A 23,605-nucleotide genomic window follows, 5' to 3' on the forward strand; every position below is an offset into this window, starting at 1 on the left:
TCCTGCTTGAAGACTTCCTCAGCGACGCTTTCTGTAACACACAGCGCACGTAGGGGCGCTGCACAACTCCCTGTTTCAATGCATGTGTTTTCCTGCTTTTGCAGTCACTGTGTGCAGATGCTGGAATGGTTTGAGTACCATGGACACGTCTGCATTGTTTTAGAGCTCCTGGGGCTCAGCACCTATGACTTTCTGAGAGACAACAACTTCTCGCCATTTAGCCTGGACGACATTCGACACATGGCCTATCAGATCTGCACCTCTGTCAACCATAAGTATGTTCCTTCTTTGCCCTATTTGTTAAAGTTTCTTTGTGGGACTTGCTAAGTGTGTGATTTTATTGCAGTTTTGCATAGGAATAAGCTGACACATACAGATCTGAAGTCAGACAATATTGTCTTTGTGAAGTCTGACTACGTAGAAAAGTACAACCCCAGACTGGTAAGTTGCTGTCCCCTTCCCCGCTTTCCTCCTCCTCAACCATCCTCTGCATTCATTTGGTCACTTGCTTGCCATCACCTTTCGTTTCAGGAACGCATGGAACGCAGACTAAGAAAACCAGACGTAAGACTTGTGGACTTTGGGTGTGCCACATATGATCGTGACCACCATGAGCATACAGTGACTGCGAGAGCTTACAGAGCTCCCGAAGTGGTCCTAGGTCAGTAGAAGGCCGTTGGTTTGGCTGATCTTTCATGTATGAGATTTGTGTGCAATTGAATGGAGCTGGAGAAGTGTTTGGTGTCTTGCTTGAGCTGTTGAACAGTTTGCGGTCTGGTCTAAACATGAACGACCTGAATCTTTCCACAGAGCTCAGATGGTCACAGCCGTGCGACGTTTGGAGCGTAGGATGTACTCTCCTGGAATACTACCTTGGAGACATAGTATTTCAGGTAGGGAACTCTGAACCCCAAAAGTGTGCAGCATGCATAACACTCCCCAACTTGATGAACATAGGCTACGGAGAGGTGGGGACTGAGAGGAATGGCCTGCACAAGGAAGTAAGCTGCATTTCTCTGTAATGCCAAGTTGAAGAAAACGGGAGAGGTAGGCACCAAGGAACTATCTCAGGAGCAGATTTTGATGAGTTGCTTCCGGTAGATGTTTTGGCAGCACTTTAAAGGAAGGATCGCCCTGTTAACATTTGGAATTTACAAGGTACCCTAATACCAGATGTGGCTTCATCTATCACCATCAGCAAATACTACTCAAAGCCCTGAATCCTGTCCTCTTAACAGTATTGCTGAAGTTGAACTTGAAAAAGAAAGAAAAGAAAAAGCCCACCAAGGAAAGCTCAAGGGGAATAGCTCCAGTAGCTTGTAACTTCATTCAGGAAATAGAGAAATTGAGCCTCTCTCTTTTTCCTTGACCAAGTTCAGCATATTGGTTGCAGAGTACAGTCACAAATGAAGTCAGACTGGTGTGTGCTTCTTGATAACTTCCTCTTAACAAGGAACAAAAAATGTCTCTCTCGGCTTCCGTCCAGACCGATGAGGACACAGAACACCTGGCGATGATGGAGCGATTGCTGGGGCCTTTGCCGAGGCACATGATAAAGAGAGTTGTTTCACCATGGAAGAAGAATTATTTCTGTAATGGCCGGCTGGTCTGGGATGAACACAGTGCTGCTGGGCAACACGTCTCAAGCTGCTGTAAACCCCTGAAGGTAAGATTACAGGGGAAAGATTCTTCTGGGCAGAGGAGCTCCAAGTGCAATTCTAAGATTGGAAGCCTGTGTTTTGTTGTTTTCTTCACAAAGGCATACATGACATGCTCCGATGGTGACCATGAGCTGCTGTTTGATCTGATCGAAAAGATGCTGCAGTATGACCTGGCCAAGCGCATTACTCTGGAAGAAGCACTGGAACATCCTTTCTTCCTCCCGCTGAAGAGGAAAGAGAGGACATTTTGTATTCTGAGCTGAATTCACTCGGGTTTGTTGATTGGTTGGACAACCCTGGTGTCGTTCCAGGCAAGTCGTCGAAGGAGCACAGCCATGAGTGTGGAGGATGAGGAGGCGGGCCACCTGATCTGTCAGAGAGGAGACATTCTAAATGCAAGATGTATAGTATATTTTTCCATTTTGTTTAGCTTTTCAGATAGAACAAGTTCTTACAGTGTAAGAAGTGAGGGGGCTCTCAAGCCTTTTCTTTCTCTTTTGATTGTGTTGTGTGTGGAGTTGGGACTGTTATTTTTTTCACAATATATTACGATATATATTAAAAGTATATTTCATTGTTTCTTTTTCCCTTCTGTCCTCCCTCAAAAAAATAGTCAATGGAGTTAATGAACCCACTGAAATGGGATCCCTGTAAATGTGCTTTGAAGACAGTTGTCCAGTAACATCTCTCAGACCAGATATTTACAATTTAGAGCAAAGCCTAGAACAATCTTCAGTAATAGTATTTACTCCTTCTGATTGTTTGTTTTATCTCTGTTTATTATTTGCTAGGCAATTTAATAGATGAGTAACCCTATCACTTTGGTGACTAAGAGCTCTTTTCTTTACAGACGAGGTTGTTGCCGTGTTGGGTCAAGGCACTTACGGAAAAGTAGTGGAATGCATTCACCACAAAGTGTAAGTCTTTTAATCCAGTGGCTGTCTTTTTTCTTACTGAGACGCCCAGTGTGTAGTGAACATTTCTCTAGGCCCCCAGCACCTTGTCCTCTCAGCCCCAGAAGGTATGTTTAGGGGCAGATCATCTTCAAGACTCTTTAAAGAAAGGCCAATTTTGAAATGATTTGCTGAGAGTAAACTAAAGTTCTTCTTCCTAAGATCCAATATCTACCTCTGCAAACTAGCGTTTGCTCTGCAAATGTCTTACTGCAAAGTCACTGTGGCTATTGGCATAGCTATTATCCCAGCCCTGAGCCAACCTGTGAAGTCACAGTCCTCATAAAAATCCCATTCAGCTGATGCTGTTTAGATTTGGGGCCATAGCAGGACAGAGAGTAAGGAGGGATTAAAAATGGATTGCAATTGCCTCAAATAGATATCATCTGATATTTCAGATCATTTTAATGATTAGTTTATAATCAGTTTGCTGATTTTTGGTCATCTCTTGGCAGTTCTTCAAGGTATAGGATTCAAAAAAAAGGCCAATGTATGCTTCACTTTTATTAACAAGCTACCTGCCATTGGTTAGAGTGATTAACTTCAGAAGCATCATAATTTATATGCCTCTTTAATTATTTTGAGGCTCAGATGTAAGTTGTTTCTAGATTTTTTTCCACTCTTACGACACCCAGCAGTTGTCAGCAGCGATAGTGGAATTTTGGGAATATTAATCCTGTAAATGCTGTTCATCAGTTTATAAAAGAAATAAAATGCCTACAACTGCATTTACAGCTGCCCTTGACATTTAAGTAGTGACGTTTGTTGTTCTCTGGTGGTTACTATCTGTTTTTGTCCAAGCAAATAATTATGTTGACTGCCTAGGTTATTTAACATAATATCCCTTATACATTATTTATTTGCTAGAGCTTTGCTGGTATTCCATATGATTAAATTATTATCTCAGAGTACAATCATCAAAAAAATAAGTAGATGGTTTAAAAAAAAATCCCAAACCAGCAGTTTGATCTCTGTTAGCTGGTGCAATTGATAAAGATCTCACACTGGAGACCTAAATGGGAACTCCATGCTAAGGAGGTTCCTGGAGTGCATGGAAGACAACTTCCTAACACAACTGGTGAAAGAAATGACAAGGGAAGGCGCCCTCCTGGACCTGCTGTTTGTGAACAGAGAAGGCCTTGTGGGGGATGTGACTGTTGGAGGATGCTTGGGAAAAAGCGATCACGAGATGGTAGAATTTTCGGTTCTAGGTGAGGTGAGGAGGGGGATTAGCAGAACAGTCACATTAAGCTTCCAGAAGGCTGACTTTGGACTGTTCAGAAGGCTGGTTGGCAAAGTCCCATGGGAGACACTCCTTAAGGGCAAGGGAGCCCATGAGGGCTGGGAACTCTTCAAAAAGGAAATCCTAGCAGCTCAGGAGAAAGCTGTCCCCATGTTCCAGAAAAAGAGCTGGCGGGGGAAAAAACAGCTTGGTTGAGTAGGGAGATCTTGAGAGACATCAAAAAGAAGAGGAATGTCAATGAGCTTTGGAAGAAGGAACAGGCATCTTGAGTGGATTACAGGAGGAAGTGAGATTGTGCAGAGGACAAATCAGGAGGGCTAAGGCCCAGCTAGAGCTCAGATTGGCCAAGTTGGTGAAAGATAACAAAAAAATCTTTCAATAAATAACAATAAAAGGAGGTTCAGGGAGAATATTCAGTCCCTCTTGGATGCAAATGGAACAACTGTGACAAAGGGTGAGGACAACGCTGAGGTACTTAATGCCTTCTTTGCCTCAGCCTTTAATTGTAAAGAAAGTCGTTCCGTCTGTGTACATACCCAGGAGTTAGAGGAGCAGAACGAGGCTCCCATGATCCAAGAGAAGGTGGTTAGAGACTTGCTTGCCCAGCTAGACACCCACAAGTCCATGGAGCTGGATAGGATCCACCCAAGAGTGTTGAAGGAGCTGGTGGATGTGCTGGCCAAACCCCTTTCCATCATCTTCCAACAGTCCTGGAAGACTGGGGAAGTCCCACTGGACTGGAGGTGGCTGATGTTGTGCCCATTTACAAGAAGGGTCGCAGGGAGGATCCAGGGAACTACAGGCCTGTCAGTCTGACCTCAGTGCCAGGGAAAGTCATGGAGCAGGTGATCTTGAGTGCTCTCATGAAGCACATGCAAGAGAACCAGGTGATCAGGCCCACTCAACACGGGTTCACAAAAGGCAGGTCTTGCCAAACTAACCTGATCACCTTCTAGGACCAAGTGACTCGGCTGCTGGATGAGGGAAGGGCTGTGGATGTATCTTCCTGGACTTCAGTAAAGCCTTTGACACAGTTTCTCACAGCATTCTGCTTCAGAAACTGTCAGCCTCTGGCCTGGAGAGGCGCACAGTCTCCTGGGTGGAAAACTGGTTGGATGGCTGGGCCCAGAGAGTGGTGGGAAATGGAGTTAACTCCAGCTGGAGGCCAGCGACAAGTGGTGTCCCCAGGGCTCAGTGCTGGGTCCAGCCCTGTTCAATGTCTTTATCAATGACCTGGATGAAGGCATCGAGTGCACCCTTAGCAAGTTTGCGGATGACACTAAGCTGTGTGGAAGTGTTGATCTGCTGGAGGGTAGGGAGGGTAGAGTGTAACAGGAGGGTGTATTTGTTATGGCGAGCCAGGGCAGTGGATATTGCATCTCGTCCTTACACCTATCTCCCTAGTGATATAACAAGAAGAGATTTTTTATACCCATCCCAAATAAAGAAGGAAATCAGACAAGCTGCCTGTGCACTCCGATCTTTGTGACAGGAATACATCTGAGTGACTTACATCCCAGAGATCCCTGTCTTGTTGTATCTGTTTAGGACAAATTGATGCTGCCAAGTTTTCCTGGTCCAACCCATGTCTGTTGCAAACCATCTCTCAGCAACTCTATATGGATGCTGATGTTGGTTATCAGAGATGTTGCCTGCTCAAGCTAGATGTGATACCTGGCAGAAAACCGCAGTTGGGGATAACTGAGTAGCTGGGAAGAAAGAGGAGTTGTCGCAGTGAAAGCTGAGCCTAAGCAATGATTGCAAGATCAGTCCTTGAATTAGGGAAGTGAGACCATGACCAGATTGCAAAAAAAACTGGTGTAGGGCAGTAATAATTACAGTTAATAAACAAACATAGCTGCACAGGAACTACAATGATTAATTTCTCCTTTTGCCTTAGGAACCGTGTTTCTTTGCTGCTCTGACCTTGCTGTCCAGCTGCCAGAGAGATGACAAGATCCTCCTCTTTCCAAACTGCCCTTGGGAGGCATCATTCTGTGGGGAGCAGTGGGGAAAGCAGTTTCTAATAGGCCTTTGCCCTTATCCACATCCCATCAAACTCCTCCAGTTTGTCTTCTAAAGACCTGCTGACTTCACATTTTACCTGCTGTCTGCCTACAGCAGGGTTGTAATTGTGAACTTGCTCAGCAAGGTCGGGAATCCAGTGCCCTTCCTTCCCTTCAGTGGAGGCAGTGCATTCTGTGTGAAACTACTGTTTTTACTCCTGTTTCTGCTCTGAGGTGGCCTCCAAATTTATATAATTTCCCTGCAGAGCAATGTGCTTGTTCTATTTGCTCCTCTGAGCAAAGCTTTGTGCAGACAAGAGTGAAGGGTAGGAACTCTGCTTGGTGTGACTTTCGTAGACGTAGTCCTAATGACAGTTGTTTGGCTGTTCGACAGCAAGGAAGAAGTAACTTGTAGAACAAACATCCCTCTTTAAACATATAAACTCATTGAAGAAGTCTTCTTTGATGGTTCGGTTTTATTATCCAAGTTTACTAAATGTTGGTTCCAGTTAGGGAATCAACAGATATTTCCTGATGGCTTCTCTAGCTTTAAAAAGAAAAGTTCAAGAATACCTAAGCAACTAACTGCAACTTATGCATGTCTGTATAGCAACAGAAAACCTTCTGTGGAAAAAATTTAATTTCTCCCTGAAGGAGGGTGATTGCATAGAAGACTAAATCAAATGTGTAGATAAATTGCTTGGACATGTTTTGCAGAAAGGAACAGTGGCACATCAGTACTGAAATAGCTCTGGATAGCACAAATCTATTCACAGCTAATCTGATTACCTCATGGGTCTGGTACCAAAAAAAGGCTGAAAACACGATCCCTGAATGACAGAACAAATTTATACTGAATTCAATCCCACCACATTCGTTACTACTGTGCTGCACAAAAGAAACTCCCAGCTCCCACACGGTGGGAGTGAGAACAATGGGCATCTGCAAAAGCTGCTTTTCCTGTCATACTGTGGCTTCCTTGCTCTGTCCAGGCCATCCCACCATGCAGGGGCAAAAGCAACCTTTCCCGCTTAGGCCAGTGGAGTGTAAATCTCCTAGAAGCTGCCCTGCTTTGCAGCAAAATGGCTCCAGTGTCAAAGTTTTGTACAGTTGGCAGCTCCCATCCACCACTGTGGCAGCTGTGGGGACCTTCTGTGCATGGTGCAGGCTTGTGGAGTACCTGGTGTTTGCCTGGAGGCTGGAAACTCTCAACTGGTAGCTGTGTTTTTTCTCACTGCAGTCAGGACACTTTTGGGTACCATTCCTAGTTACTAGTGTCTATCCTCATCTCGCTGCCTAAAGGGTACTCCGATATTTTCATTAGTTACCAATATTTCTACCTCTCTGCCTATAGGCTAGTCTGATATTTTCATCTACTTTTTTCTATTTCATCTGCTCTGCATTCACAGACTTAGCAGATCTGGGTTGCAGGATGAGGAGTTGCCATGCTCAATCAGAATCAAGGTCCATCCAGGCTGCAAATACTTACGGTTGAAATGGAGGTTTTCAGGAAAGGCAGTAGCAAGCTTTTACCTCTGGGGTCTGTGAGGTGAGAGATCCTGCTTACTAGCAGTCAAATGTGGAAAGAGCAGTTTAGCATTCTTTAAAAAAATACTTCATGCTAGTGGTTGTGGCTGTCCTGGGAACTCTAATACCCATACATGGCCAAATCTCTCTTTGAAGTGTTTACATTTCCTGATTCTGCTTTTAAATTCTACATCAATGACACTGAAAAATGCAAATATTAGCCTTACAATTTCCTTCATATGTGTTTTCCAGGACTGATAGTAGCTGAAAATGTACTGGATGATCCAGTGCAGAGACAGAGCAAAAGCAGTTTGTGTGTGTGTGCGTGTGTAAGAAATGTAGCTCCAGATTTTAAAAATAACAAATGCCATCTGTACGAGCAGGGATTGTTGATGACTCACCACACTGCTCAGTGCAATAGATGTAGAAGAGCAGCCCTTGTTCCCTTCAGCTGCCAGACCCCTAGCTGCCCAGTGCCAGGTCTTAGATGAAGCAAACCACTGTAAATGCTTTGCTAGCTGTATGGAAAACCCCATCCAGATACCTCATTGTTTAGTGTTATTTGTACAACTGGAAGGAAGGCTTATGCTTCCTGTGTTCCAATTTTTGCTTCTGAGCTGGGAGGAGAGGTGGAAGAGGAGGATGAAAATACAAGGAGGTGAATCACGGAACAGTTTGGGTTGGAAGGAACATTTAAATGTTTCCAGGGACAGGTCATCTACCACTTCTCAGAGCAGCCTGTTCCAGTGCTTCAACCCCCTCATTGTAAATATTTTTTCCTCACATCTACTCTGAATCTATTCTCTTTCAGCTTAAAACTACTACCCCTTGTCCTATTTTTACAGTCTGTGTCATTACTTTGCTACTAAAAAGTTTGTCCCCAACTTTCTTATAAGCCCACTTTAAATACTGAAAGACTGCAAAATTTCTGCTCAAAGCCTTCTGCAGGCTGAACAACCTCAATCCTCTCACCTTTTGGCCATAGGAGGGGTGTTCCATCCCTCAGGTCATTTTTCTGGTCCATGTTTTACTGGAACTGAGGACTCCAGAGCTAGATCCACTACTCCAGGTGAGACGCCACTGGAGAGGAGCAGATGGGCAGAATAATCTCCCTTGACCTACTGGCTATGATTCTTTTAATGCAGCCCAGGACATAGTTGCCGTTTTGGGCTGTGCATGAGCATTGCTTGTTCATATCCAGCTTTTCATCCACCGGTATCTCCAAGCCCTTCTTGTCAGGGCTACTATCAATCCCTTCATCACCCAACCTGTTTTTAACACCAGAGATTGCCCTGACCCAGGTGCAGGACCTTGTGTTTGGCCTTGTTGAACCTTCTGAGTTTCACATGGGTCCATTTCACAAGCTTGTTCAGGTCCCTCCAGATTGCACCTCATCCCTCAGTCATGGCAACTGCACTGCTCAGCTTGTTGTCATCTGCAAACTTGCTGAGGGTGCACTTGATCCCACTGACAACATAATTGATGAAGGAATTTAACAGTACTGGTCCCAATATGGACCTATGGGGGACACCACTTGTCACTGGTCTACATCGAGACATTGAGCCACTGTTCACTACCCACTGCATGTGAACATCCAGCCAGCTCCTTATCCACCAAACAGTCCATCCATCAACTCCACCTTTCTCCACTTTAGGGAGAAGGATGTTAGAGTGGGACCATGTCAAAGGCCTTACACAAGTCCAGATAGATGACATCTGTAGCTCTTCCCTTGTCCAGTGATGGATAATTACTCTGTCACCAAAGGCCACTTGGTTGGTGAGGCAGGACTTGACTTGCCCTTAGTGAAGCCATGACGGCTGTGTTGAATCACATCCCTGCCCTCCATATGCTTTAAGATAGCTTCCAGGAGGACCTGTTCTGTGATCTTCCCAGGCACAGATATGACAGTGATACATTAGTGGGTATGTAAGAAGGATATGGAGCTGTTGGAATGGGTCCAGAGGAGGGCTACAAAGATGATCAGAGGGCTGGAGGATTCCCATATAAGGACGGGCTGAGGGAGTTGGGGCTGTTCAGCCTGGAGAAAAGAAGGCTCCAAGGACACCTTATGGTAAAACCTTCAAGTACCTGAAGGGGCTACATGAAAGCTGGGGAGGGGCTGTTTACAAAGGCTGCTGGTGATAGGACTAGGGTCAATGGGTATAAACTGGAGAGGGGCAGATTTAGACTAGACATAAGGAAGAATTTCTTCATCATGAGAATGGTGAGAAACTGGCACAGGTTGCCCCGGGAAGCTGTGGCTGCCCCATCCCTGGAGGAGTTCAAGGCCAGGTTGAATGGGGCCTTGGGCAGCCTGACCTGGTGGGAGGTGTCCCTGCTCATGGCAGGGGGGGTTGGAACTGGCTGGTCTTTAAGGTCCTTTCTAACCCACACCATTCGATGATTCTATGATTCTGTTTCCATGGGTGGGTGGGAGTGAAATTGGAAGGAAATATGTCATCTTTTGCAGCCATGTTATGGGCCAAAGCCAGCCATTTCTTTGCAGTCTGCATGTCTCAAGTTACTCTGAGCCTTAGATTCTACTTGCAAAATGAATGAACTCAGGCCCTGACTGACCTACTGGCCTCAACAATGGCATGAATTGTGGTCAAGGTCTCCCACAGCGAGGTCCTTCCCACTTATGCTTCTACTGTCTTGTACAAAGCTAAATCAGTTGCATAATTTCTTGTCACAGTCAAGAAAAACAACTACAGACCTGCAGCTCAGACCTCAAGGCAACTGTTGTACAAGCTCTCCCATGGCTGCACCTTCATCCTCGCCACGCCTCGCTCAGCTGTCCCTCAGCTACCTACCTCAGGCATCGTGGGCACACAGGGAAAATAGTGTCATCACTTTAGTCACAGGGTGCATTTAGCATGGTAAATCTCATAAGACGGGAAAGAGGGAGTATTTCAGTACAGAGTTAGCATAAGGAGTGGTTTCACAGGCTGCCAGATGCTGAATCATGGCTGTGGATGTATCTGCTGAAAGCGACTGGAGATCTTCTGCAACCTTTGAGTGCCCCACACACATGCTTGCATACATGCACACACACATACACTTACATGCACACAGGCACACCTGGGCACAGCCACCCCATGCCTGCTCGCTGTGCCTTTCTGGTCACCAGTGGTAGGGTTAGCAGCTGGGAAGAGGGCAAAAAGCCACAGATGGGATGGCTGTGCCTTTATACAAAAGTCCAGGGAATGGGACTTCTTTCCAGCAGCACGCCACAACACCATCTCCTGAAGCAAGTAAGATACACACTGCGCACCATGATAGCATCTTTGGGAAAAAAGACTTTATTTTCTCTGTGATTTTCCCAATGCACGTACTAGAAGTTTTTCTTAGGGGAATTGGTCCCTATGTCTTTGACCAAATATCATTTCTCCCCCAGCTCACATAGCATGTGGTGTAGCAGCAACCCCGAGGAGGTGACATTTCAGTGCTCTTTCACTGGCTTACTTTGGTTTGACAGATGCCATGGAAAGGTAAGCTAATATGATGATGGTAATGACACTAAATGTTAGTTTTGCATGGGAGGTATTTTAAAGTTGGCCACACTCTGGGGCAGTTTGCTTTATCTATTACAAATGAAGACATGAGAAGGCATCAGGCTGAGAAACTGCTAGATGGTTAAGGTGCTAGTGGCACAAAGTCACAGAGATGCCTCTCCCCTGGGTACAAGAGGAGAAAGTAAACATGACAGATGCTGGTCATATTGCTTCATGTTTGACCAGAAGGTGCTCCATGACTTTTCTGATGGCTGAGGCAGAAGGGCCTGTGCAGATAGGAGTGCTGCTTGGTGCAGTCACAGGGCTGGATTAAATGGCTTCTTTTCTTTTTATTAGGGGCCTCACTGTATTTAAAATAATCATCCCAGATAAGTAGGAAGTTGGTAAGTGACCTCAGGCTGTGACCCACTTTGTAGTAGTAGAACTGTGGATGATTGTAAGATTACCCTGGGGAAGAGAGAGGGGAACACAGACACAACATAACCCCGTTACTCAGATGTGTTTGAAAAGTGAAAGATTTGTGACATTGTGTGATGACTTTTTCAGAAACAAAAAGGTCCGGATCAGTCCTGCCTTGCTGTTATACCTGCAGTCTGGTTATATGAGGGTCTATGTGTTAGCAGGAGAAAAGGAGGACAGCAAGGACACTGTCAACTGTTACTGGCTGCAATGAGGTTTAGAGCTGTTAAGTTTCTGATAATCCAGATTTCAAAGTATCTTTTATAATGATGGTTTTATATAAAATAATAATTTATTCATACTGAAAGAACACATGGTGAGATAACTAAAATCTCTAAAGAGAGCCTGAGACCATGATAAAAGGGAAAAAAATCTGGAAAAATTGAAAAATGAGCTCTCAGACAGCAGATGAAAGAGAATTTCATCAGTCATCATCAGCTGTTATTAACAACAAAACACCTCCCCCTTTTTTTCTGCCCTCCAGAAAGTTAATTTGACTCTCAGATACTTTCTGCTGAGATCAAGCTTTTTTCTAGTCCTGAGATTTCATTCCTTTTCCTCTCATTGTGATGTCCTTTCTGAGCTGTGGCTGTGTAAAGCATGCACACAGGATGCTCTACCATCCAGCTTCTCCTCTGCTGCTCACTGGTCCTTGCTGATGCATAGGGCTAGAAGGCAAAGCCTAGGCACCGGCATTGACTTGCTTTCCTACCCAGTGGCACTGGCAGTCTTAAAGATTGGTTTATTTATCCAGTTGGAACCGTATATGAAACCCAGATATCTCGACCTGGTGTCAAAAGACTTTGCTTGCACCAACGGGGGACCAGTGTGGGACCCCACCAGCAGCCTGTATCCACGGGAGGGCACTCTGGTTCCACAGAACTGGAGCAGCAAGAGCATTTATCATTCTTTTTAAAAGGCAGTTTAGCTATGACAGGTAATTTGGCACATTTCTAGTTGAAATGTGCCAAATGATTTGGCAGATATTTCACATACATCTGAAAATAGGAGCACCTGCTGCTGGCCTACAGGGGGGCTGGGGGTGGGGGGAATTTATTAGTTGCTAATTACAGGCCCTGCAACAAAACTCTTGTGTTGGATGTGCCAGTCGCCCCCCTGCAAGGGGTGGTGATGCGGTGGTGGGGCTGTCTTTTCAAAGATGTGCCGAAACACTTGCATTAAAATAATTTTTCTCCCAGGCGCTGGCATCTTTTCTGCCATATTGGGTGACTTCATCACCTTGTGATGAGGAGCATGATTGATCCAGGCTGTCAATCATACTGGGCAACTACATTTATGTGACTGAATCATGATGTGGCAGATACAAGCTTATCCGATGCACCAGAGCAATGAAGAAGAGCAACGAAGCTGGTGAAGGGGCTGGAGAACAAGTCTTATGAGGAGCAGCTGGGAGAGCTGGGGTTGTTTAGCCTGGGGAGGAGAAGGCTGAGGGGAAATCTTTTTGTTCTCTACAACTATCTGAAAGGAGGTTGTAGAGAGGAGGGTGCTGGCCTCTTCTCCCAAGTGACAGGGGCAGGACAAGGGTGAATAGCCTCAAGCTCTGCCAGGCGAGGTTCAGGCTGGACATCAGAAAAAAACTTCTCACCAAAAGGGTCATTGGGCACTGGCAGAGGCTGCCCAGGGAGGTGGTTGGGTCACCATCCCTGGAGGAATTTAAAGGATGGGTGTATGAGGTGCTGAGGGGCATGGTTTAGTGGTTGATAGGAATGGATGGACTTGATGATCCTGGAGGTCTTTTCCAACCTAGTGATTCTGTGATTCTGTGACCAGGGATAGAGGAAGTTCATGAAAACTTTACTATGTGTCCTGGGAATATCGTTTTCCTTTTGATGGATCCCCAAAATGTAAAAATCTAAGCTGAAGACAGAGAAGAATCCTGTCACTAACAAAAACTTTATTCAAGTATGTATAGGCGGTATATAAAGGAATTTATGAGAAAATTTAATTGTGAGTGTACTGGGCTTCTGTGATTAAACCAACTGATTTCCCTGGATACATCTCAAGCAAGAAGTCTAGGGAAAGAACTATGGAGGTTTTAGAGAGGTTGAAATAAGTAGTCATAACATGAAATATATGTCAAATACAAATGAAAATTATACATTGAAATCTACTTTTATATGTCCATTTTCCTGATGAAGCATTATTTTTTGTTTGAAAAATCAATTAAATATACACCTTAATGAAGATGATAACCTACCCTACATGTGAGTAATCACTTTGGCAAAAGTAATCACATATATTGACAGAAAATAGTACTGCTGTCACACTAAACCCAGCATGGAATATGAATGCAACAACAGTTAACAGATGAAGCAGGATTTGCTACTTCCTTCTCATCTACAATCTGCAGGACAGACGAATACCCAATGCTGTATTATGTTTTCAGCCTAACTTTCTGAACTTCCACATTTCTTGTTTTGAATCATAGCTTTTGCTCAGTTTTAAGCTTCATGAATGGTTTGGAGGTAAATTTTATTTTCCATAGCTCCTATCAGTGCCCCTTCAATGAATTCTGATACATATTTTTAATTAAAAATATATATCAAACCAAATCAAAACCAAGAGTCAACGGAAGAGAACACAGAGGAAGAAGTGAGCAGGAAGATCAAGCAGTAAGGGTGTGACAAACTCCTCATGTTCATGTATGGGGTCAGAAGATGGAGAGAATCTCTATGTGCAGCAGGCTGGGTAAGTTTTAAGACCCTGCAGTACCAAGCTGGGGTGTTTTTTTTCCTCAGAGATCAAACAAGACTTCTTTCAATAGCACCCCTTGTATTTTCATGCCCCACCTGTTCTTTATGAATTATGTGCTGACCCAAATTGCTTTCTATAGAAGAAATCTAAGACAAATTAAGATTTCCATCAAAGCAAGCAAGCACGCAAAATCAAATAGAGCATGTTTGCTCATTTTAAACATTTGCACAGAATCACAGAATCACAGAATAACCAGGTTGGAAGAGACCCACCGGATCATCGAGTCCAACCATTCCCATCAAACACTAAACCATATCCCTCAGCACCTCATCCACCCGTGCCTTAAACACCTCCAGGGAAGGTGACTCAACCACCTCCCTGGGCAGCCTGTTCCAGTGCCCAATGACCCTTTCTGTAAAGAATTTTTTCCTAACGTCTAGCCTAAACCTCCCCTGGCGGAGCTTGAGGCCATTCCCTCTTGTCCTGTCCCCTGTCACTTGGGGGAAGAGGCCAGCACCCTCCTCTCTACAACGTCCTTTCAGGTAGTTGTAGAGAGCAATGAGGTCACCCCTCAGCCTCCTCTTCTCCAGGCTAAACAACCCCAGCTCTCTCAGCCGCTCCTCATAAGGCCTGTTCTCCAGCCCCTTCACCAGCTTTGTTGCCCTTCTCTGGACTCGTTCCAGAGCCTCAACATCCTTCTTGTGGTGAGGGGCCCAGAACTGAACACAGTATTCGAGGAGCGGTCTCACCAGTGCCGAGTACAGAGGGAGGATAACCTCCCTGGACCTGCTGGTCACGCCGTTTCTGATACAAGCCAAGATGCCATTGGCCTTCTTGGCCACCTGGGCACACTGCTGGCTCATATTCAGTCGGTTGTCAACCAACATGCCCAGGTCCCTCTCCTCCAGGCAGCTTTCTAGACAGACTTCTCCTAGTCTGTAGCACTGCACAGGGTTGTTGTGCCCCAAGTGCAGGACCCGGCATTTGGCCTTGTTAAACCTCATGCCATTGGACTCAGCCCAGCGGTTCAGCCTGTTCAGATCCCTTTGCAGAGCCTCCCTACCCTCCAGCAGATCGACACTTCCACCCAGCTTAGTGGATTTTCCCATCCACTGGCAATGACAAAGTTCTGTTCCGGCAAAGCCTTCAGGACACACCTAGCTCCTGGCCAAACACAGACAGCATATTAAATCCTCGGGGCAAAAGGGCTGCACTGGACATCTCTGTCTGCTCTAAGAATCCCTCGGGGTGCAGTAGCTGGTTCTGGGACTGCTGTGCCAGCCCCAGGCATCAGGCACCGCTTTGGGGTTGAAGCTGGTCTGGGGATGGGATGGATATGCATAGTAAAGGCTGACAGTGCACTGCTGGCCCTGACATTGTCTAGTTATTTTTCTCTGGCATTTCCCCTTTCTGCTCTCCCTTTTATCTAGAGAGCACTGAAAATCTGGGACTATAAATCTTTCAGTTGCATAATGGGAAATGAGGTGCAATTCAGGCTGTAACAATTTTTGTGAATGCTGCTCATTAGAAACCCTGTAACTCTTTTTTAATAGTTTGAAAGGGATTTGATGCTATCTACATGGAAAGAGACGTTTCTTTCACTACTTTTACAAGTGGATTCAGAGTTTAAGGAGCATCAGGACAGGCGAAGGCCTTGAGCCAGCCACAGAAGAGATGAAGAGCAGCCCTGACTATGGGAGATGCATCTCCAATCTGTCCAAACAAAAGTTCCTCTCTCGGTGCAAAGAGGATGCTTTGAGGAGTACATGAAAAGTTCATTTTTGTCTAATGAATAGGCTGCTAAAATGATGCCAACCATGTATATCCAGTCAGAGTCAGGATCACAGGCTTATTTATTACAGCAGATCAAAAGAAGCAGTCTGTAGGAAGCAAAAAAAATTCCCCTGGCTTTTGAGGTCATCCATATCTGAATTGGAGTTTTGAGGGACAGAATACATTTCCATTCAAAGCACCAAAACTTGGATTTCTTGTCCAGTTCATCTTGGGAGCAAGCAGTCATCTATTCTTCATGCTCTTCTCCCATGGGCAAGGTAAAAACTAACCTGCATTTGTAGAATACAACATGTAACAAGAAAAAATGGATATGAAGGTTTTGTTGTAGCATGCAGTAACATACGCTTTGGATAACTATGTGCTGCAAAAAAATATTGTGCTGATTTAAAAAAGATAAAGAGAGTAGGAGGCAGACAATAGCTCCACAGACAAAGACAGACAGTTGCAGTTGTACAGTATAATATAACTCAACTTTCTCTCCTTATATTACAAGAGAGGAAATTAATGGTTTTACAGTTGTGGACCTAGAATAAATGTGAGCTGAATTATTGCTGATCTACACTAATAGGAAAGGAATTTCAAGCCCCATTTTACAGTATTTTCAGTGTCTTCCCCAAATATAAAGTCTTTGAGAAGCTGGTGTTGCTGCTTGCACTACTGAGAAAGGAGAGAATAGGAGCGGTGCAATGTACTTGCTCAGCTTTTTAATGACACTAATCTGAATTTTCTCTGAAATCCCCCAGTCCACTAGGGTAATCAGAGTGCCTGCTTAATCTTGCTTCAAACCCTGTTCTCCTGTTAGACTTCAGTCGTATGAATACAATGATTCCGGAATTGAGCCAGTCTCCATCATGATCTGAGGACATGTTACTCTGTGAGTCTGAAAAGAAAGCAATACTCTAGGAGGCAGCAGCCGTGACCAGTGCCTTGCACAGATCCATCAGCCAGTGCAGGAATATACTCTGAGATGCTTTGAATTTGGTTTGCATATTATAAACACAGGTTTGGTACAACATCTTAAAAATCCATAGGGGTTTTAGGTAATTTAGTGAGAATATGACCAAATTCTAAGAAAACTGCACTGAATTTGTCTTTCTGGTAGTTTATGATGAAGTATACATCAGTTATTAATATATACTACTGCTCTTTGAATACATTCTATTTATTTTTATTTTTATTTCAGGTTTTCATAATTAACAGAATATGACAAATGTTTCTGGGGAAATTGAATGGCAGAATTTTAAATATTTCCACAGTTAATTTTTAAACAATCATTTTCACTCCACTTGGGAAACAGTGAATTAATGAAATTTTTATCTTTGTAGTTATAGCATCTGAACAGGACTTGAGATTATGACCTTGAGATAGTCACAAGGAGTAGGTCATCTGCATCATTGTATTCACAACCTTTGCATTATCTCTCAACCAGAAGTATAGATATTATTATTATTATTTTTCTCCTTGATAAAATCTCTAGTCTGATAACAAATAGCTAGAGAATAGTGCCTGCTGGAGTTTCATAACTACTTTAATTTCCCTTCTCAGGATAAAGAGTGAAAAGTGGCATTGAATTAATCCATTCTTAAGAACATCTTAAAATTATAAGAAGGACAAAGTGGTGCAAAATATATTCATTCTCATGACTTCTTTGTGATTGTAACAAGAATAGCAAATGGCAAAATGTATCAGTTCTTAAGATAAAAATGTAATGAGGACAGAGGATGCTGCAAGATGTCAATTAGAAAAGGAAGGTTAAAGAAAGCATACCCCCACTGATGGATGAAAATGGTGGCCTCATATCAACAGACAAGGACAAGGCTGAGGTACTCAACAACTTTTGGTCTCAGCCTTCACTGACAGCTGCACTTCTCACCCCTCCTAGGTCAATGGACAACAATGGGAGCGGAGGGGTAAAGAACCTCACACTGTAGGGGAGGATCAGGTTTGTGAAACCCTGAGGAAACTGAACATTTACAAGTCTATGGGACCTGATGAGACACATCCCAGAGTCCCGAGGGAATTGGCTGATGTGGTGGCCAAACCACTTCCTATGGTATTTGAAGAGTCATGGCAACCAGGAGAAGTCCCTGGTGGCAAAGGGTAACACTGTGCCCATTTTTGAAAAGGGTAGTAAAGATGACCCTGGGAACTACTGACCAGTCAGCCTCACCTCTGTGCCTGGGAAGATCATGGAACAGATCCTCCTAGAAGACATGCACATGGAGGACAGGGAGGTGACTAGTGGCAGCCAGCATGGCTTTATCAAGGGCAAGTCTTGGATGGCCAACCTAGTGGCTTTCTATGATGTGATAACCACAGCAGTGGACATGGTAAAATCAATGGATGTGATCTATCTGGACTTCTGTAAAGCCTTTGACATGGTCTGTCACAACATCCTTCTCTCTAAATTGGAGAGATATGGATCTGATGGGTGGACTATTCAGTGGAAAAGAAATTGGTTGGATGGTTATATTCAGAGAGCGGTAGTTAACAGATTGATGTCCAGACGGAGATCCGTGACAAGTGGTGTCCCCCAGGGGTCCTTACTGGGACCAGTGCTGTTTAATATCATCATCAACGATACAGACAAAGAGATTGGGGGCACCCTCAGCAAGTTTGCAGATGATACCAAGCTGAGCGGTGCAGTCGCCGCACCGAAAAGACGGGATGTCATCCAGAAGAACCTGGACAAGCTGAAGAAATGGACCTTTGTGAACATCATGAGGTTCCACAGTTATGGGGGATGGGGGATGGGGGATGACATGATTGAGAGCAGCCCTGTGTAGAGGGATTTGGGGGTGCTGATTGATGAGAAGCTCAACATGAGCTGGCAATGTGCACTCACAGCCCAGAAGGCCAACTGTATCCTGGGCTGCATCAAAAGAAGGTTAAGCAGATTAAGGGAGGTGATTCTGCCCCTCTACTCTGTTGTCATGAGACTCAGCTTGGAGTATTGTGTCCTATTCTAGAATTCCCAGCATAAGAAGGACATGGAATTGTTGGAACAGGTCCAGAGGAGGGCTGTGGAGGGACTTTCTACAAATGCATGTAGTGATAGAATCATAGAATCATAGAATAACCAGGTTGGAAGAGACCCACCGGATCATTGAGTCCAACCATTCCTATCAAACACTAAACCATGCCCCTTAGCACCTCGTCCACCCATGCCTTAAACACCTCCAGGGAAGGTGACTCAACCACCTCCCTGGGCAGCCTGTTCCAGTGCCCAATGACCCTTTCTGTGAAAAATTTTTTCATAATATTCAACCTAAACCTCCCTTGGCGGAGCTTGAGGCCATTCCCTCTTGTCCTGGTCGCTGTCACTTGGGGGAAGAGGCCAGCACCCTCCTCTCTACAACCTCCTTTCAGGTAGTTGTAGAGAGCAATGAGGTCTCCCCTCAGCCTCCTCTTCTCCAGGCTAAACAACCCCAGCTCTCTCAGCCGCTCCTCGTAAGACCTGCTCTCCAGCCCTTTCACCAGCTTTGTTGCTCTTCTCTGGACTCGTTCCAGAGCCTCAACATCCTTCTTGTGGTGAGGGGCCCAGAACTGAACACAGGATTCGAGGAGCGGTCTCACCAGTGCCGAGTACAGAGGGAGAAGAACCTCCCTGGACCTCCTGGTCACGCCATTTCTGATACAAGCCAAGATGCCATTGGCCTTCTTGGCCACCTGGGCACACTGCTGGCTCATGTTCAGTCGGTTGTCAACCAACACCCCCAGGTCCCTCTCCTCCAGGCAGCTTTCTAGACAGACTTCTCCCAGTCTGTAGCACTGCATAGGGTTGTTGTGTCGCAAGTGCAGGACCTGGCATTTGGCCTTGTTAAACCTCATGCCATTGGACTCAGCCCAGCGGTCCAGCCTGTTCAGATCCATTTGCAGAGCCTCCCGACCCTCCAGCAGATCAACACTTCCACACAGCTTAGTGTCATCTGCAAACTTGCTAAGGGTGCACTGAATGCCTTCATCCAGATCATTGATAAAGACATTGAACAGGGCTGGACCCAGCACTGAGCCCTGGGGAACCCCACTTGTCACTGGCCTCCAGCTGGAGTTAACTCCATTTCCCACCACTCTCTGGGCCCGGCCAGCCAACCAGTTTCCCACCCAGGAGACTGTGCGCCTCTCCAGGCCAGAGGCTGACAGTTTCTGAAGCAGAATGCTGTGAGAAACTGTGTCAAAGGCTTTACTGAAGTCCAGGAAGATACATCCACAGCCTTTCCCTCATCTAGTAGTTGAGTCACTTTATCATAGAAGGCGATCAGGTTAGTTTGGCAAGACCTGCCTTTTGTGAACCTGTGTTGATCACCCAGTTCTCTTGCATGTGCTTCATGATAGCACTCAAGATCACCTGCTCCATGACTTTCCCTGGCACTGAGGTCAGACTGACAGGCCTGTAGTTCCCTGGGTCCTCCCTGCGACCCTTCTTGTAAATGGGCACAACATCAGCCACCTCCAGTCCAGTGGGACTTCCCCAGTCTTCCAGGACTGTTGGAAGATGATGGAAAGGGGTTTGGCCAGCACATCCACCAGCTCCTTCAATACCCTTGGATGAATCCCGTCCAGCTCCATAGACTTGTAGCTGTCTAGTCAGGCTAGCTAGGCTCTGACCACCTCCTCTTGGATCACGGGAGCCTCATTATGCTCCTCTAGCTATTGGGTTTTTACACAGACGGAACGACTTTCTTTACAATTAAAGACTGAGGCAAAGAAGGCATTAAGTACCTCGGCCTTTTCCTCATCCCCTGTCACTGTTGTTCCTTCTGCGTCCAATAGGGACTGTATGGTCTCCCTAGTCCGCCTTTTATTATTTATATATTTGTAGAAAGATTTTTTGTTATCTTTCACAGACTTGGCCAATCTGATTTCTAGCTGAGCCTTAGCCCTTCTGATTTTTTCTCTACACAACCTCACTTCCCTCCTGTAGTCCACCCAAGAGGCCTGTGCCCTTTTCCAGAGCCCATAAACATTTCTCTTCCTCTTGATATCACTCAAGATCTCTCTATTCAACCAAGCTGGCTTTCTCCCCTGCCTGCTTTTTTTCCGGAACATGGGGATGGCTTTCTCCTGAGCTGCTAGGATTTCCTTTTTGAAGAGCTCCCAGACCTCATGGGCTCCCTTGCCCTTGAGTACTGTCTCCAATGAGACTTCGCCAGCCAGCCTTCTGAAGAGATCGAAGTCTGCCCTCTGGAAATTTAATTCTACCGTCCCACTAACAACCCTATTCACTTCACCGAGAACAGAAAATCCTATCATCTCATGATCACTTAGTCTTAGGCGTCCACCTACTGCCACATCCCCCACAAGGCCTTCTCTGTTCACAAACAGCGGGTCCAGGAGGGCACCCTCCCTTGTTGGTTCATTCACCAACTGTGCAAGGAAGTTGTCTTCTGCGCACTCCGGGAACCTCCTGGAGGAGCAGGACTAGGACTAGGAGCAATGGCTATAAACTGGAGAAGGGCAGATTTAGGCTAGACATAAGTAGGAAAATATTCAAGAGGGTGGTGAGGCACTGGAACAGGTTTCCCAGAGAGACTGTGGATGCCCCATCCCTAAAGGTGTTCAAGGCCAGCTTGGATGTGGCCTTGAGGAGCCTGGTCTGCTGGGAGGTGTCCCTGCCCATGGCAGGGGGTTTGGAATGAGATGATGTTTAAGATCCCTTCCAACTCAAAGCATTCTATGATTCTATGAAGATGAGTTAATTGTACTGGCAAACTTACAATTGTAAGGCATGGCCTTATTTGCATAACAAACTTAATTTCTGTAGAAAAAAGTATGCAACAAAAACTGCTATAGACGTACTAGAAAAATGGTGATCTCTCTGTGTAGTAGTATAGCAGTTTACTTTTCAGAAAAAAGTGGATTAATAGATGTTGAAGAATTATTATTCTAGTCCAAAGCTTAGTAATCCTAATACTTTCTAGTCTTGTTAGAGCTGAAACAAGGGAAATCTGTCTGAAGAGGAAAAGATGTCTGTAATAATGGATGCCTGTAAAGAAAACAACGAACCTGAAGAAGAGGCAGTGGGATAGAACTGAGGGCTAGCCTGACCTTGTGGGTGGGGCTGGTACCAAGAACTACTCCAGCTCGAGGGCAAAAATTCACAGTGGCTTGTGGCACACTGAATTAGGATGTCCATAGCCCTCTTTTACCTGGGATAGGCTGCTGGGTAGCCTTACACCCCACTGAAAGGTAAGATTGGCTCAGAGGAAATGATCAGTTTTGACATGGGCTCAGCAACAGTTTTCCCAGCTCTCTAGTGGAAGACACAGCTGCGGTCATCAACGTCTCCCTTGCACTCTCGCTGCATCCCCACTCAGAGCAGCTCCAGAAAACTCTTCAAACAGTTTCACAGCAAACACTCACCTCTGCTTTAGCATAGGATGGCACCAAGAGAAGCTCTGGAGCACCATGTCAGATAGTTCTAAGTTGCCTCTGTTCCCACTGGGATGCCCATGCAGTAAGTGCAGCACAACGCAGGACCACTGCTTCCACGTGCCATGGGAGCTGCCCAACTGCACAGCCATAAATGAAACCTTTCTCTCACACTAGACTCACGATCAGTGTCATCTGATGTGTGCACACACACTGTTTCAGACCCCTGATCCAGTTCATAATGATGATCCCACTGTACCTGGAGAGGGATCCCTGTCTGAGGGCTTAACAGAAGGACCCCGTGTGTGCATGTGCTCTCTGCCACAAGACACAGAAACGGCCATGACTGGGCATCTTCACACTACACTGTGTGGCCCTCATCCAGGATGGTAACTAATTTCTTCTGTCAACCATATTTGATGACATGCCAGTGAAACATCACCACGGTGAGAAAAGAGGCAATGTGAAAACTAAAACTACTGTCAATTGCCTGGTGAAGTTGGGAGGGAGACCCAACAATAATAATAATGAATACAGGGATGAATTGTGAAAAAGGACTTATTTCCATGACAAGTATGAATCCATCACAGTCTTAAACACCACACTGGCTGTGCACAGCTATTATTCCATGAAGGAAATGTGGGACAGGACAAGAGGGAATGGCCTCAAGCTCCACCAGGGGAGGTTTAGGTTGAATATTACGAAAAAATTTTTCACAGAAAGGGTCATTGGGCACTGGAACAGGCTGTCCAGGGAAGTGGTTGAGTCACCTTCCCTGGAGGTGTTTAAGGCGCGGGTGGGCGAGGTGCTGAGGGGCATGGTTTAGTGTTTGATAGGAATGGTTGGACTCGATGATCCGGTGGGTCTCTTCCAACCTGGTGATTCTATGATTCTATGATTCTGAGGGAAAGAGATTAAAATCGTTGCCCATGTCACATTCTAAGAGTCTGGAATATATAAGGACTTCTCACCCTGAACAAAGCAAGTGGAGTTTGTATGCGTGTACACGTGTATCTATGCAGTTTATAATTGTAATTCAACAATGTTAACCATCTCCTGGCAAGAGTAATCAGGGTGTTCTTATCAGCCCTAAGTGGAACACCAATTGGGCTGACTGTAAAAAAAGAAGTTATTCCTGCTTTTAGAGTTGTTCTGAAGAAAATTCTTGGTTTTCGGCCATTTAAAATGAAGCAGATACCTTAGCTTTAATGACAGTTTATTTATAAAATAGAGCTGGAAACTGATTTACAGTTTCCCCCACAGACTCACACTATGCTAGTGTTGTAATGATCACTTTTGAGAGAGCTGGCCACCTCTGGCATTCGGCTGTACTACAGGAATGCCAAATGTAATTAAACAT

Source organism: Phaenicophaeus curvirostris, chromosome Z (assembly GCF_032191515.1).
Source record: "Phaenicophaeus curvirostris isolate KB17595 chromosome Z, BPBGC_Pcur_1.0, whole genome shotgun sequence".
Lineage (NCBI taxonomy): Eukaryota > Metazoa > Chordata > Aves > Cuculiformes > Cuculidae > Phaenicophaeus > Phaenicophaeus curvirostris.